The 18127-nt window shown below is 35.9% G+C and overlaps 1 protein-coding gene across 5 annotated transcripts in view; it reads right to left on the reverse strand.

Moving 5' to 3' along the window:
* MGAT4C (MGAT4 family member C) overlaps nt 1–18127 on the reverse strand; it is a 422340-nt gene that overhangs the window by 26367 nt on the left and 377846 nt on the right. The window contains exon 4 of one of the 5 annotated variants that reach the window (XM_074574553.1): nt 11585–11707. The exons of the other annotated variants lie outside the window; for them this stretch is intronic. The gene's annotated coding sequence lies outside the window, so the exon portion shown is untranslated. The remainder of the gene's footprint in view (nt 1–11584; nt 11708–18127) is intronic. 5 annotated transcript variants of the gene reach the window in all.

Here is an 18127-nt window from a genome sequence, read left to right on the forward strand (position 1 = left end):
TTTCTAACATCAAAAGCCTATCAGCTGTAATCTGAAAATCTAACTGTGGCAATATTTGTCTCTAAAATAATACTAAAGAAAAAAAAAAGATCAGATGCATAGTAGTGTTTAATTGAGAAGATTGAGCATAATCTTTATACTCCTGGCATCCATTTTCCAAAAGCAAACCCCCTCCCTCCCAATTTTAGTGAAATGTAAGAGAACTGCTGACCGCCCACCTTTAACCAAAACTGATCAACAATGGAAAACCCACATGCTTAATGAAAACCTGCAATCCTCCATTGACTTTTACCCGTATACCCTCACACATCCAAAGCAGTGTGGAAAAAAACCCAACCTAACTACAAAAAAAACCCCAAACAACAAAGAAACCTTAAAACTCTGGAAGGTGTGTGAACAAAACTCAGCTAAGCAGAAATGTGTTCAATATTCCAGTGCATAAACTAAGCAGTCACTCAATAATTGCAGGAGGAAATGCACATGAGAGCACACAGTACCATCAGGCTTCCAAAAGCTGTGCTTGTGTCAGGCAGAACACAGCATAGAATCATAGAATCATACAATCATTTAGGTTGGAAAAGACCCTTAAGATCACAGAGTCCAACCATAAACCCAATACTGCCAGGTCCACCACTAAACCATGTCCCTAAGCGCCACATCTACACGTCTTTTAAAAACCTCCGGGAATGGTGACTCAACCACTTCCCTGGGCAGCCTGGTCCAATGCTTGACAACCCTTTTGGTGAAGAAATTTTTCCTAATATCCAATTTAAACCTCCTCTGGTGCGACTTGAGTGGTCTGAGCCATGATGTCTGCAGAATTTCAGAGGAAGTACTACTAATGCATGTCTGAAAACTAGCAAGTTGTGCCAGAATACACTTTTTAATTGGTTCTCTAGAGGCCATGAACACATCTTCATCAAACACAGAAAAAATCTCCATGGAAAAGAAAGTATTCACAGTATTGTTGATGATCAATATTTTTGAACTGTAAATATTTAGCAACCAAATTTTATGACTGCACACGGAGGAGGGAAGTGGGATTAACCATAACTGCGAATGCAGCCAAGCAAGTGTAATGTGACTCACTGATTTGTGTATTAGAAATATGTGACTCAGGCATATAATTGTAGTAAATTTGAGGAAAATGTCTGAATTGCCTGCAAATGGAAAATCAGGCAAGGGAAATAGCCTGGCAATCAGCAAATGGAAAATCAGATATTGGGCTTCTTCATTTCTAAGTTTACAATTGTTAATTTTATATAAATCCTTAATGTAGAGAATAAGCAAGGGGGGCAAGCTACAAAATTCTGGCTTTGCTAGTTGTCACTGTTTGGTGGAAGTAGATATGATAGTGACAGTGGCTTATATTATGTACTGGAAACCTTCTTAGAAATCTTTGCTGGCAAAATTTTTGCAAGTTTTTGGTTGGGGCATTTTTAATTTTTTACCTTGGAATTTGGAGACAGACACTTAAAGAAGAGCTGTGAGATGACAAGGAAAATGCTGTGATTGCTTCCTGCTCTTCATAGCAACTTCCAAAGCATGAAACCAACCTATAGTTTTCAAGCATCATCAGCCCTCAGTATGACATAATATCTAATTGTTGCTCAGCCTGTGTGTAGCTTTTTTAAAATTTGGGTTTGGGAGGAGAGGTAGAAATTTTCCACTATTGTTATACCGTTGAATATTTGAGCTCTAATGACCATTGAGATTCTCATATGAAATCACTGATTTCTGTGTCACTTTGTAATAAATCTGGACTGCAGTCAGATAACAGCCTAGGCTTTCAATGTCCTTTTGACCTCTGATTGTACAAATACAGTAACGCCAATATGATATAACCTCGTAACGCCAATAGGCAAAATGACAACTATGTTCATACATTATTTCAAATTGCTGCTTGAAAAGTTAGACAGTTTATTGCCTAAAGGCAGTATATTCCAGCAAGTTTGTTTTTTTTCCAGCAAGTTTTATGATATTTTTCATTAGCATATCTACAGAAACAAAGATGATTAGAAATATATTATAGGTTATACTTTATCTGCATTTTGGTGTTTGTTTTTTTTTCCCATGAAAAAGAAAGTTTTTTTTTTCCCTAGCTCAGTAGTACATAGTGCTTTTTATCACTTGTTTGGGGTTTTTTTGTTGTTTTTTTTTTTTTTTTCTGTTAAACTACATGAAAATGTAGTTTGTGTTTCTGTACTGGCCTACAGTGTGCAGTGACTTACAAAGAAGTGCAAAAATGTAAATTATTTAAATAGCTATGTCCTTCTATTTTGGTTTCATTTTATTTCCACACTTTCAATTTTTTTCATGGTGGGAGAGAGTCCAAGTACAGAACATGTATCAACACGCACGATAGTGAGACTCCTTGCTAAAATATGATTGAATTCAGCATGATAAGTTATTCTTTAAATGCTGTTGTGCATTTTTATTGCCTAGTTAAGCAGTAAAACGAATGTGTCATTGGTTATGGATATAAATATGTCTCAGCATGTTTTAGCTAGTATGTCAGGAAGAAAAATACTGCTTCTTAGAATCTCTGATTTTCGCATAGGAAAAAACATATAAACCCAGATCATCGAGTTGTGATTATTTAAAGGGACGTTCAGCAGTAGAACTATACAAACCAATGGAAAAATGATTTAAAGACAATGCTCACAGGCTGAATGTATTGCATACTTTTATGCATGTACAACCATGTGTAATAAATTAAACATATTCTACTCATGATGGTCATATCTAAAACTACAGAGCTGTATATAACTGCTGAGGGATCATGGACCATATAGAGCTGTATAAGACATTAGAGGGATCATATAATACTTACAAGGACCAGATATTAGAAATATATTTCAATTTTTTCTATCCACAAAATCTGTATGGAAGGATATCTTCCATATCCATTAAATATAGCACATATGCAATATGTCTGTAAAAATTAGTATCTAATAACACGTTTCCTAGAAAATAATGGTTAACTAACATAAAGCTTAGCCTACAAAATGAGATTTTAAGAACTGCAGTATAATGAAGGAGAAGGAACTACTAACAATGCTTTGGCAAATGTGAAGGTTTGAGAAAATGTAAGAAAACCACAAAAATGTCTTTTGCTGGATCTGCTCACAATCAAAAAGCCAAGTTAGTGGCCATGAAAATGCTTCTAAAAGGCTGAAACAAATAGTAAATTTTAAACTATGTGTGGCTTGGGGACTGTATTTAAATTATGCTAATCAACTAGTTTGAGAACCAGTATTTGTAGTAAGACTAATAGCAACATAGGGGTAAAATGTCCTTATGTCCTCCAGGATGGATAGAAATTACACATGTAGGCTGTATTAGCTAGCAAAAGGTAGATAATATACCATAAAAGCAGTATCGCCATTAAGACCATGACTTTTGGTGACTAATAAAATAATAAATTTAAGGTACCACACTCACATTTTGAAGGTATTTTGAAAGAATTAGTGTGGTGATATCCCTTGTGCTAATTTAAAAAAACACCCCTAACTGTGATCTTCAGCCATTTTTTACGCTGGAGCAGTACAGCCATGTAGGCTAGCACCTGCTTGCTTCATAACCTGCTGCAATGAAACTGCAAGAGCTGCTCATACCACAGCCTCCAAGATGCTTCTGATTTATTAGATTTATTTCTAGATTTATTAGAAGATAAATCAAAATCAGTTACATTTCTAGACAGAGAAGCTCAAAACAAGACAGAATAGAAATAAAAGACTTCAGAAACAAACACTCCCAGACCCTCTGTGTCTGTGAAAGACAGATAATTTCTACCAGAAATGGTAGAATTTCTACCAGGTTTTTTCTCAGATTAGCAACATTCAGTAGTTTCCCACTTGCAACAGACTTTGCACAATCACTCCCTAATCATTGCCAAGACCAGTCTATGTGTCTGCTCCTCGTCAGTGCTGTGGGGTCCCTACTATCTGCGTCTGCTTCTTCCTCCACCACCTCAACTTTCTTGTAGGCCCTTCTCCCATGTAAGTATACTCATCTGCACTCACAAAAAAATCAAAGTTATCCTCTTTCTAAAAGGGTGTTTACCCTATGTGGGCAGCTAGGAAGGACAACCAGAAAAACTCCCTCATCTTTGTTCAGATGCAACATTTGAACAGTGTTCATTAACATGCAAACTATGAACAAACAGGAAAAATTGATTCTGCTTGACTACAAGCCTGCCATTTAATTTAATTCAATTAGGGCGTTATGAAACAGAATATGTTAACTATTAGACATTGAATAGAATAAAATAAAATAAAAAGTTGAATAGCACGTTAGTAATGAATGACTGTTACAGGCAGCCTGTGTCAATTTAACATTAGTTAAACTAAGAAGTCAGATTATCAGGTCATACTGAAGGTTGAAAATAGAGAGGAGCATAGTTTTCCACAAGCAAATCTAAAAAGAACAGCTTGATTGCCAAGTCACCTATAAATGTATTTTTCTAAGCTTTTTGAATTAAGAACAAACCATGCGATATTATCTTATTACATTGTAAACAGTAATATATTTCATATTATTAGGATAACAAAGAGATTTTATCATAGAGATTACATTCTTCTGACCCTGAATGTCTGCTCAGGCAGATGTTCCCATCTGCAGATGTCCAAGATCATTTTGAAGCTTACTCTGTTCACCTAAGTAAATTTCTTTACGATATTAGTTTCTCATGAGTGGGGTTTTTTTTTAACGCTCTTTACTTTGTAATTTTTCTGTTCATTCTTCTTTTTATATTTATTCTGTACCAGCATAATCATATAATTGTTGCACATAAATTTTCCATCATCGTTATTTGATTATTCTTTTTTTTTCTCATTTTACAGCACACTTAAATTAAGAGACAGAATCACTGCCTGTGTTGACATAAAAGCTTAATCTCTTTACCTCAGTTCCTTTGATTTTCATGATTTCATAGCTAGTGTTTGGAGATCAGTGCATCACATCAGTAAGCACATTTTCAGGGATGTTATTTGTGAGCTTGTTTTGAACATGCAGCACTACAGCCCCTTTGTTGGCCTGTCAGCAGTAATATTCTCATTACATTTGAATACAATCATAATATTAATTTGTACATCTTTTCCTGATGCAGAAAAGCAGTCAGATTTATAGCTGTATGCTATATGGCAGGGAGGCTGGAAGCAGATGATCTTTAAGGTCCCTCCCAACGCAAACCATTCTATGATTCTATGATTCTATGATAAAACTTTTCCAGATAGGTCATTATACTAAAACTATGTTAGCTACTGTTGCTATTTTTTAAAATGTTAGAAAAAAATGCCATTAACTTTGAAATATTCCATCAAAAGCAGTATGGTTAAAATTCATATTCCTGAAGTATTTGCTGCCAAGATGTTTTAATTAGGGCAGCAACAAGCTCTTCAGCTATATTTGGATATATCTGTAGTTTAATTCACACTTCTCTCCTAAATAAACCCTCAACAGCAGTCTGTGAAATTAAAATACGGGACACCTATGTTTTTGCTTAGTGTCAGCTTGTATTTTAACATTTTACACTGCTGAATATAAATATCAAAAAAAAAGGTGTAAACTAATCTGGAAGGAAGGGGGGGGCTGATTCATGACAGGAAAGTTCCAATTTTAAGCAGGTGTAGAAACAACAAATTAATTGCTTCCTAACTATTACTATGAAAATAATTTTCAATGAATAATTTGTCTAACACATTCACCCTATTTTTGGATTTTTTTTTTGGTTGTTTGTTTGGAGAAGAGACATTAATAAAATATGAATTCAGCTATTTTTAAATATTAATAATGATTTTTATTTCCAGTCTTTGACTTCATTACAGATTGTTCCCTGGGAATACTAACTATTTCTGTCATGTTTGCTATAATTTCTCAGAGATGTCTTAAAATGTTTCTTTGTCCAGTTGACTGGTATCTAAACACTTCTTGCTGCAATTTGAATTCTGAAATTCATATTTTGCACAGTGCTGGATCTGTTAAATTTAGTCAAAAAATATTCATTTAAAACAACATGAAAAATATAAGTCTAACTGAAGTAATTATACATAAAAAGTGGATTTGTATGAACATTTACAAGATACTCATATAGTTTTTATCAGTCCTGTAGATGTTAAAGATTCTAGACAACTGGGAAAAAATGGATTTGGAAATAGTATTGGGGAAAATATGATTGGAAAAAATTTTCTTCAATATTACAAGATGAGGCTTTTTCTCTTGTCTGAATCATCACGTACTGTATTTTTCAGTGTTACCATTTCACCCTTTCATTGCTGAAAGTAAATTCATTATAGCTTTTGTAATACTAAAAGTGCAACCAAATGGATAACTGTTCCCAAAGGAGAAGCTGGAGGGTTGAGGGATTTCAGCTGCTTCTTATTGACAACAAACTAAAACCATATTTTTCTCTTGCTGAGAACTGAGAAGCAGGTGTCCCACCGTGACCCATAAAGTTTGCAGATTATGATCTCCATGTTGAAGTTGATCACTTTTTTTTAGCCAAAATTTGTAAACAGCCTAAGCAATTTCTTTGAATGGAAAAAAATATGCATTGAAAATAACGCACTGGTAAATCCCTCAATACTGCGACCCTCAGAAGTAAGTCAATGTTGTTTCCTAATGTGACGCTCTCTTTTAGAAGTTCATTTGTAGGCTTTTCTAAGCATATGTAGAGTGTAAGAAAAAAATATGTGAACAGGCACATACACAAGCTAATGATTAATTAATGCAGCAAAGATATTGATAAAACATCAGGTCAACTAGCAGACCATTTAGGCTGACTGTTTAGCATTTAGTCTCTGCCATGCAGTTGAGTTAAAATATATTATATTGTTTAAGTGAGTACAAGAGAAAAAAGTTGTCTATACTGTTCTTTGCTCCAGAAAGCTACATTTATCAAATGGTTTCCGTTTTTTTTTGTTACTTTATAAAATAGGCAATTATTTATGAGGTTTTTCACCTGACCTCTCTGTTCTGCATGCTTAGAAAACTTCATACAATCATCAATGTGTTCATATTTTCATAGACTGCCTTATAAGCCTCCTACTTCTACGGTACTTTGTTTACAAATGGACCCGTAGTTTTATAGAATACAATGAAAAAAATTACTATTTAAGAAATGCAGATTAAGAAGTGGGAACATTGTGGCAAATAATGAGAAAATCTGCAGGTGATATGTGAGTTCAGTTTTCGGTTTGATTAAGTTCTATTGTATATATGAGGAATAATTGTGTCCCTCTTTACAAAACGTGTTCTACATTTCTAAAATGAATAACCTTTGCAGTTGAATGAAAAGCAGAACATCTTTATGAGTGTACATGATTTTAGCCAAGAAAAATGGGTCATGTGAGCTATTTTTCTATAATCCTAAAAGTGATATTTTAGTTCAGAATTAATAAAATTAAAATAAGCTTTAATCTGCTCTGTCTGTCATCTTACAGTGTAGCTCAAAATTTTGATAGCTGTGAATCAGGGACTTGATCTTATTATTTCAAAGGCAAGAACCAAGCACAAAGTAGAAGATAAAAAATAAAGGAAGAAAATACATAAAATAGGTTGAAGATGGAGAGAAGCAGAAAATGTACTTTGATTAATTGAAAGGTTAATTACTGAAGACTTCCTCTGCACAGCATACTGGTAATTAGAAAGTCTGAGTGATGTGTGATTTCATTTAACACTATGCAAAAAGCCAACATGGAACAGCAAATTGCTTGATTCTTCTCTTGTTTGTGAAACACATAACTTGGTATTTCATTTTACTCTGGAGTAAAATAAAGCCCCCCCCCCCTTTTTTTTTAATAGGCAAAAAATGAGGTTAAAAAAAAAGAGAGATTGGTAGGGATGAGGCCAATTGACAACATGGGTTAGTGTTCTTGTCCACCACTACCACCTTAGCTCTGATCTTTGAAGCACACCAGGCACAGGAAAGAATTTTACTGTGCAATAGAATTTCTGGTCAGCTCAAGAGGAATATTATGGTGTCTTTAAGAAAGTGTCAAGTGTCCTTGAAACTTACAGTTCTTTTCCAATATTTTGAGAAAAGTGTTGTCTCATAGGAATGGTAAGTAAGGTGTTAAAAATGTTCCACAAGAATGGCATTTCCAGTAGAGCACCAGGCTGTCCTGCTTTTGTGCCACCAGAAACTCCTCACTTCTGACTCTTTGTAACTCTCTCAGTGAACCAGCATCAGCATACAGGGGAAGCTACTGACAAAAAGAAAAATGTGTGTGGAGCCCAAAAACCACATCAACTTTGGAGCCTTCTGGATATACTTCAGGGACTGCAGGACTATCAAATTGGTAATTTCCAAGGAGCTATGGAAATGGGCAGAGAGGAGACAATATTAGGTAATGAATTTGAGGGAATCTGGAACTGGAAGATCATGGTATTTAAGTCCCTGTTGTTGATGGAAGTATAAATTTAACAACAAATTTTGATGGGAAATATTTTTATAGGGTAATCAGAAAGACAGACTGGATTTACCAGTGTAAGTAATGCACAAGGCATAAAAACAAGAGTATAACTCATGGGTCACTACCTCCCACACTTTTCTTTGAGCCATGAAGGCAGTACCCTGAAGCTGGCTGACAGTAATGTCAGCAGAAACAGCAATATTTTCAACATTAGGAAAGAATTCATGCTATGGTTTTAGTCACCTAAAAGCTAGTCATGTAATCTAAGCTGCTTACATAGGTACTCATTATAAAGTAATTAAACATGCTAAGATAACATCATCTAGTTCCAACCCCCCTGCCATGGGCAGGGACACCTCCCACTAGACCAGGTTGCTCAAAGCCCCATCCAGCCTGGCCTTGAACACTTCCAGGGATGGGGCATCCACAACTCCCTGGGCAACCTGTTCCACTGCCTCACCACCCTCACAGTAAAGAATTTCTTCCTAATATCCAATCTAAATCTACCCTCCTTCAGTTTGAAACCGTTACCTCTTGTCCTATCATTACATTCCTTGTTTACAGTAGTGAACAAAAGAACATGGAAATATGTTCCTGGCAAGCATTATGATTCAAGGAGGATTAAAAAAAATGGAAAATCTTCCTAGAGCTATGTAATTAATTCATCAAAGATGTGAAACTCCAGATTGTCACAGACTACTAATAGAGACAGCTTATTGTCCTTCATGGACTTTTAGCATGAGTTGTTCTTATATAATTCCTTTTATTCATTGCAGAGTCAAGATACCCATTCCTGTGCATCTTGATATCTGGATAATTCATTATAATCTACCCTGCATAGGTTAACATTAATTCGAAAATAATGTCTGCCTCTTCAACCTGAGAGTTGCTTTTATTTCACCAGCTGATGTTAACGGCAGCTAACTAATGAAGACATAAATCAAGAAGTATGAGATAATGGAATGAGGAAGCTAAAAGAAAATATCCCTCAACCAAAGAAAGGGTTCGCTGAGTCCTCCAGACTTTGAGACAGAAGTTTTGATCCAATTTAGTTTAATTCAAGCAAGTCCCAACCACGTGGGATAAAAAAAAAAAAAAAAAAGCATTGGAAAGGAAGGGGACACAAACACTTCTGATTCCCCTCCAACCTCCAAATAACGGAGCAGGCAAAAACTAGAAATCTCATAACAGCTTCTCCTGCAGTATACATTGTAGCCACCATGGCAACTAGCTGGTTAAGTATCTTTTGCCTGTCATGGCACAAGATTACAAATGAAGGTATCATTTTGTTTCTCCATTCTTCTGTCCATTCTTCCAGCTTGATGTGAGGAACAGCAATTCTGCAGAGTAGCATGATAGCAGGAGAAATGAAAGGAAAAGGCATACTGGCAAACAGCTCTGCTTTAGAACAACAAAACTGTGATGCAAAATTTATAAAGCTCTTAAATAAACTTGAATCATTAAATAAAAAATTCAGGCCCTTTATCTGGTCTGAAAAACTGAGTATATTTTAATCTGAACAGACTTTTTTTTTTTACAGTATATCATTTCTGATGGAGATCAGAAAACCACGAAAGAAATAGGATAGACTGAGAAAGCTCTGCCAACAAGATAAACCTATAGTCACAGACACATCTAATTTCCTAAGCTTTCATCATTAATATTTTATGGTCCTCACTGATCTGCCCAATCTTGAAGAAAAATGTATCTTTCATTTAAGCAGGCAGGGCACAGTAATAGAATTTATCTGTATCAAAAAGGAGGTAAAATGCAAACTACAAAAGAGATGTCACAGCAAAGTATTGAGTTTGCTCACTGTTACTTCAAACACTGATCCCTGCAAGGAGTGTTTTATTTGAACAGCAGAAATAACATTAGCATGCACGAGTATGACGGCATTCCCATTAAGAGGAAAATATGATGAATGCTATTTGCAGGAGTTTTTTAATCTCTACCTAAACACTTCATTTTTTACAGTCATTCCAGAAAGTAACATCCATTTCCTTTGCTGCAGATTCCTGTAGGATGTGGCTATTATTTCAAGTTTAGCCTATCAAAATTTTTGATTTATCAGCATTAGAGAGAATATAAAAAGGAAATGATTCTTTTCCTACATTTGCTGATGAATCTCAATAATGCATCAAGGAACATTTACTACAGTAAAGGCACTTGAGGAGACCATAGAGTTTAAATAGCTTTGTTGGTGAGTCTGCTTGCATTAGTGATATGTGAAAATATATGAACAGAAGTGCTGCGCTGTGCTCTGCAGCAACTCTATCAGTTACACTGAGGTATAGTGGGAATAATGCATTTGCCTATGGCAAAGAGGAAACAGTGAACTTGTGGAAGAAAAAGCACAGATGTATCGGTTATAACTTCATTATATGGTAGTTATATAAGGCTGACCATGAACCACCCTTCGATTGTAATATAGTGATACATGACGTTTAGAGACCACCTGAACGATCCCTAGATCAAGTTCCTTGTTTGTCCTTCCTAGGCTGTGCTGTTTGACTCAGATCCCAAGGACACAACTGTGTAATTTGCAGACAGCCCGGAGCAAGCAATGGTGCAACTTCTTATCAGACCAAAATAAGCCATGAAAATAGAGAGGCTGAGGTTTGTGGTATACCTCTCTATTCTATCACCTATATATGACAATTGATCATCTTTTTCATCATCCCTTTTTAGCACCCTATGTTGATGTGATATGGAGCAGTTCCTGGAAACTGAGAAGTCTAAAGGCTGTAATTCTCCTGGATGCTTATCCTGATACATAGCCATTGTGATGACAGCTGACTCGTTTTACCATTTCTGTTTTACTGAGCCACAGCATTGTCACGGTATGGTAGAAGTGCTGGTTGGGAGGGATGTCTGTGGAGTTCACATAGGCCAATTTCTACTCAGAGTGGGGCTATGACCAACACTAGAAAAGGCCATCTATAGCTATGGCTTTGTCTAGCCAAGGCTTGAAAATCTCCAAGGGCATTCCACAGCCTTTCTGGGCAGCCTGTTCCTGTGCTGCACTGCCCTTCTAGTGGATTTTGCTTTCCCAAGTGTCTAATCTGAAACTCTCAGTCTGTAATTGCTGACATTAGCAGAGAGCTAAAATTACCATTATGTTACCTAACATTAAATATGAAAAATAAAAAAATAATAAAACCACTTACAACATTTCATTTGTGACACCAGATGCAGGAACTGAAAACTTCAGTGCAATCTCACAACAGCTGATGAAAAAGACATGAAAACTCTAGCAGAAAGCCTTACCATTTGAAAGTCCAATCCAGAAACTGAAAGACAAGAAATGAAAATACACTTTTCAAATCTCATCAACTTCATTAGGAGTGACTGTGGTAATTACTAACAGTTTAGTCCAATGGGAAAGATAGCCTGTTATCTCTAGTGAAATTAAAATGCAATTAATATTCAGCCATCTACGTTTTAGAATCTAATACTTAATATTCAGTATTACCTGTGTTCAAGTAAAACCACATCCTCATATCACATACTCAAAAGTAGTTCAAAAGTCACATCTGGCACAGGGGAGGGGAGGGGAGGGGAGGGGAGGGGAGGGGAGGGGAGGGGAGGGGAGGGAAGGGAAGGGAAGGGAAGGGAAAGGAAGGGAAGGGAAGGGAAGGGAAGGGAAGGGAAGGGAAGGGAAGGGAAGGGAAGGGAAGGGAAGGGAAGGGAAGGGAAGGGAAGGGAAGGGAAGGGAAGGGAAGGGAAGGGAAGGGAAGGGAAGGGAAGGGAAGGGAAGGGAAGGGAAGGGAAGGGAAGGGAAGGACATTGGGATTTGGTTTAGGAACCAACAGGTCTTGCTGCAGCTATGGAAAGGGCCCAGTATCTTTGACAAACAGTTAACCTCTTAATCTGGGAAAATTTTACCAGTTATAGTTTCCTACTCATTAATACCACTATAATTATGCCAGTAAAATGAAACAAGAAATTCTTCCTATGCTGAAATGAGAAATTATAGTCTCAGCTAAAATTATAGTTTTATAACTATGCTGTCTTGGCAGGAACTCAGCATAGGGATGCAGTACTAACAGAAATGATTCAGCCTGTCCTTTGCCATAAAATCCTTAGTGATGTTACCTGTTAAATACAAAATTCTGGTAGACAGATAGATTGCTTCTGTGATTCATCCGCATACTAAAGCACCCTTTGGTCTTCAGAACAAAATGAAGCCTGAGTAGGTAGGATAGAAAGCCTTACAAATAGCAAAGAAAATTGGTGAAATGACAAATTCTTTTATTATTGTGGACATAAACTATGGTCAATAGCATATTTGCTTAGACTGTGGGGACCTTAACACGGCTATAAAAAGAGAGCTGTTAAATTATAGATGATGATAATAATAATACAAAAGAGAGCATGTCAAACTGCCAGCAGAAAAAAAAAAATCAGAGCATAATTTGGAAATGCAGAATCCTTGTCTAAATTAGATGCATCCTCAGGCTTTTGGCAATGAAAGCTATGAGAATCACCTCAGAGAAGCATTTTTGGGAGGTAAAGATTTTTACAGTGTCATCTAGTAATAGCCTCATCCCCAGCAGTTTATCATGAAGCTATGCCTGTGCCTATGAGAAAAAAAGAAAAAAAAAAGCTGGGGAAAAAAAAAAAGCTGCAACAGTCTAACTCTAGTCACCATACAATAAATAAAATATGTAACATAGGACTGATGTCCAACATTTATATATTGCATTGCTTCCACAATATGACAATAATAGCTATCTAGGATAATAACAATTCTAGCTCCTGGCACATGTCTCAGAAATAAGTGACTTCTTGCTGAGGACTTTGTGCTTGTGTTAGAGGAAATAGAAGAACAAAAGTCAAGCTGGACAAAGAGTGAATTGTTCAGAATTATATTGTCTCACTTTTATTTTGGAGAAGGCTAAGAGAAAGATCCCTGGTTTGTGCAAACTGCCACAGGTCCACCGAAATCACCCTTTTTCTGCCATCTCAGGAGTTGTGCTTACATTTAAGGGTTTGGGTTTTTTTGCTTTTTTTCCCCAGTTTCATTTCTCATATCAATTAACAAAGAAAAGGAAGGTAAAAAACTCTGTGCTGTTTCTTAACTTCTCACCAGTTACAGATCAAAAGTTGGTCTTAATTGTTTCCTTGATGCCTATAAGCTACTGAAAAAAGTGACTCAGAATCGTATCTTGAAATCATTCTTAAATGATTTCTTGAAATGGCTTAGATTTTCATAAGTTGCCTATCCATAAAATAGTCACCAGATTTCTTCGTACTAAAGGCAGTATTTTATGATGGACAGATTCTGGTGTTCTGGAACAGAATTGGAAGAGAGTTCATATCAATGTTCTTTATAATCTTTACAATAATCATCAAGGAGATTTTTCTTTTTCTAGTAGTCTTCATAGATGATAGGCAAGCCTGTCCCTGTGCCACATTCTTCCAATGCTTATCCATTAATACCTTGAAACGTAGCAAGAGCCTTTGACATGGCACACATCATCTTTAGTTGTCTGTCAAAAATGAATGCTGGCAGCTGCCCTGAAGTCCATTCATTGAACCGATACAATTTCTGGAGTAAAGCTCTGATAGATGCAGGGGAAACTGTGCCAAGCCAGCCTATCTTTGTACTACAGTCACTGCTCCTGTTGCCCAGTGTGTACCTTCAGGGTTTCCTAAGGATTTAAGGAGGGAATGCAGAGGATGGAAGGGGCTATTTATACATAGACTCATCTCTTTCAGCAAAAGGAGTTTCTAAACTGTTAATTTGCCTATTGAAACCTATGAATCTGTCTAAGTCCAGGAAAATAAAATAAATAAAAAAGTATAGATTACATAGTATATATGTAAAATGTATATGTTAAATTTGGCAGCTGATATCAGCTTTGATTGTTTTTCACAAGAGTAGAGATATTTTCATGTCTGCAATATGAGTTGTAGCATTTAAAGACTTACCTGAATGATTCAAAGAACTAATTTAACATGAGCTCTAATTTTTCTAGACTTCAAAACTGGCCCATAACATAATTTTAAGTAATATTCTTTTCTTGTCTGTGAATAAATAAGTGCTTGCTAATGCAAGCATGTGGAAGACATACCATTAGAATTTAATCAGACTTTAAAAGCTTAACTTGGAGTTTTTAATAACCTTAGCCAGATCTGCCATTTTTACCTGAAGACCATTTTTAATATCTGTCTACCTAGCCTTTTTTCCTGTTGAATTGTATTCTTTGGTATTCTGAAATTTTACAGAGCCGCTGTCTGTTCTTATATAACAGAGGAAGGGCAGCTTTCCTCCTAAATGGTCAGTGTCTGCCAAAGGCCATTTGATTTTCCAAATCATCTGCACTACTCATTTGGAAAGGTGAATTTCTAGTAATTGTTACTGTATACTGTGTTCAAATAGTAAAGAAGGCTTTTTGTCTCAGTTTCATCAGAAATGTAAGCAAGCTGATATATCTATTATTCAGGAGAACGTAGGTAGGTTTCTGGAAAAAAATGCTCTTTCTCATTTACTAGTGCAGGAGAAGTCATTGCTCCCTGCAGACTGGCAAAGTTATTCCAGTGCTAATCTTGTGCAAATGTCAGAAGTGGCAATAAGATGATCTCCTGGGAAGTGGGATGAGGGTGTGGGAGGTGCTGGAAAGCAGAAAACCCTGCAAACCCAAACCCACAATCTGAACCCCCAAACATTTCCAAAGAACAAACTTTTCATAAGCTTAATAAAAATATGAAATAGTTTTTGGCTCACGTTCAATGATTAGAGCTAGGTAAACCGCTAAAGCATTCTGCAGTGCCACAAAGCTACTCAAGTTAAGTGACTCACACCATGACAGGCTGTACTGGGAAAAGGTCTACATGGCCAGTGAAGCCACGTAGAGATAGGTTGGTCCAACAAAAGACTTTTTTCTTCTCACCCACCTCATGAATGTAATGCTTTCTCTAAATTTGGAACTGTTTCAGAATAGAACTGTATCAAGTAGAAATCTCCAAATACTACACATTTGAAATTAGCATTTATTAAATAGCAAAGGAGTTGTACTATAACACCTTTTTCATACGCACAGGGCAAAAGAACAACAGAACTCTAGTCCACAGTAATGGAAGGCTACAAGTATCCAACGGATTAATATGACATGTAACAAATTTGTCAGTCCTCCAAACATCTGTACATACAGAAAACAATGGCAGAGTGAAGGAAGAGAGAAGGGACAAATAAATCTAAATTTAATAGTGGTGAATGACAGGCACTTTTTTTTTTTTAATTCCACTAACACTATGACCACTATGGCCACTAACAATGCTCCACTATGTCTAGCAGTAGAACAGAAACAAAAAAATGAGTTGACAAGTACTGGTCCACTATTATATAGTAAACACCACTAAAAGTACCGGTCTTTATGACCTTAGTAGCACAAATGTTATATAGCTCCCAAAGTTCTCTTCTCCTATAGATAAGCAGTATTAATTTCAGTCAGAACCTAGCCGCACTGCCATGTAAAAAAAATAATCCAAAAATGTTGTGTTCAAAATCATTGAGCTCTAATTATTTTCTTTAACTTGTAGATGTTTACTATTTACATAGTTCCTAAATCCACACTTCTCATGTGGATAATTTTGCAGAAAAATAATAAAATGAAGTAAAAATGCATTAAACAGAGCAACATTTTTAGCCAACTGAGATGGTTTAGAACTGCATGAGAGTTTGTGACCGGATCTTTCAGAGAACTGAAAATCCTCTGTCAATTTATGATTTAAATTAGATACTAGGGAGAAATTCTTTACTGTGAGGGTGGTGAAACACTGGAACAGGTTGCCCAGGGAGTTGTGGATGCCCCATCCCTGGAGTGTTCAAGGCCAGGCTGGATGGGGCTTTGAGCAACCTGATCTAGTGGGAGGTGTCCTTGTCCATGGCAGGGGGGTTGGAACTAGATGATCTTTAAGGCCCCTTCCAACCAAAACCGTTCTAAGATTCTATGATTCTACGATATGATGGTAGTTAATTTTAAGAATAATTCTACATGAAAGAAAAAAGTACATAATAATGCAGATAAATCTCAATACTTATGATATTTAGATCTCCGAAGACAGATTAATTTAATGTTAATGAACAGCTGAAATGATTTTTTACTAAACTGTGACTGTAAAGGTTTTGTAATATTTTCAGTTTGGTTCTAAATGAAAAGCTCTCAGTCAGATCAATTAATGTGATAATATCTAACATATTTACATTGACAAAATGTCACTGAAAAGCCCGTTACTGAATACTAGCACTTAAAGGTCAGCTTCCTTTGTTTATATATTACTTTTATGTTTTACATTTAGAGTCCTTATACAAACAAAATTGAAAATAATTTTGTCAGAAAGAAGACAAGCAAATAAAAAAGAGAAGTACCATTGATAGAGTAAGAACAGTATCATGTATGTTAGAATTTTAAAATACTAATATCCTTAAATGGTGACATTATATGAATGATTTAATTTTATGCTTTATTGAGTGGCATATTTATGACATAATTATGATTTACAGTTGAAATAGACCAAAACCTTTTCAGTAAAAGCTCATAAAGACTTTTGAGTTGAACTTCTAGAAACCGAAAGTGCTCTTTCAATTTATTGACTTTAGTAGGTCGTTAGAAATCTTTAACCACGTAAGGACATACTAAGAATGAAGTATAACTCATATAAAAGACTAATGACTTCCTTTTTAATATTTCATCAGTTTCTAGAATATGTGTTGAAAGCTTACAAGTTGTAGTTTTGGTTGAAAGAAAGCCAAAAAAAGCTTATAATAGAGTTTTAAAGCACGCTTGGTTTTCTGAGACTCATAAAAGAAAGAGTTTCTTATAATCTTTATCCCTATTTGCCTAAAATTCTTTCACTTACAAATATTAAGTCTTTTGACAACTGATTTTTATGATAAAATGACCAACACATCATTTTTGCATTATCACTCCAGAAGGAAAGTAAAGCAGCTTGGTAAGAAATATATTCTTTGGGTTCTCTTACATTACTTTCAGTTAAACTCTTGAACTATGAATGCATTAAAATCAAAGTAACTTTTTGTTGCCTGAACCAGCTGATAACTTAATTAATCACTTGACAAAGTAATATATTCTGCAAAATGTTAACTTGTTACAGGCTACTGATGAGCTACCTTTTAATGCTTGGATAGTTTTCAAATGAAAACATCTATAGAAAGGTTCACAGCATTTTTCTAAATGTCTGTATTTATAGGCAACTTACTTCACTTCTAAAGCCATCTATTCTCCCCACTCCACATTCCCCAATTAGATGCCAAACGATCTAGCTCAAAGGCATCTGCCATTGGATCTCTTTATGCCTCTTCGAGACATTTGCACTAAATTCTTTCCTCCCATATCCTGACATGCGTCCTTGCACCATGTTTCCTTCCTCATAACTGTGATTATTAGCTTCTCCAGAAAGACTTTGGAAAAACTGATTTTTGCTTATTAGTTAGATCCCCATGGAATATCAGACACTTTGAATAGCACTGCCGCTCTCTCAGTGAGTTTTCCCTCTCAGGCACCTCGTATAAGAGAGAAGATTGAGTGGTATCTCTGTTAAAGGACACTGTGTTCTGCAGAACGAACTCTGCCAAGAGGACTGACTCAGTGGAAGGTTTTGCATCACACATATCACACGCTGACAGCTGTGCTCTATGGGACTGGTACACATGATGAATTGTTCACTCACATGGTCACCCTGCA

The sequence above is a fragment of the Larus michahellis genome, chromosome 1 (genome assembly GCF_964199755.1).
Source record: "Larus michahellis chromosome 1, bLarMic1.1, whole genome shotgun sequence".
Lineage (NCBI taxonomy): Eukaryota > Metazoa > Chordata > Aves > Charadriiformes > Laridae > Larus > Larus michahellis.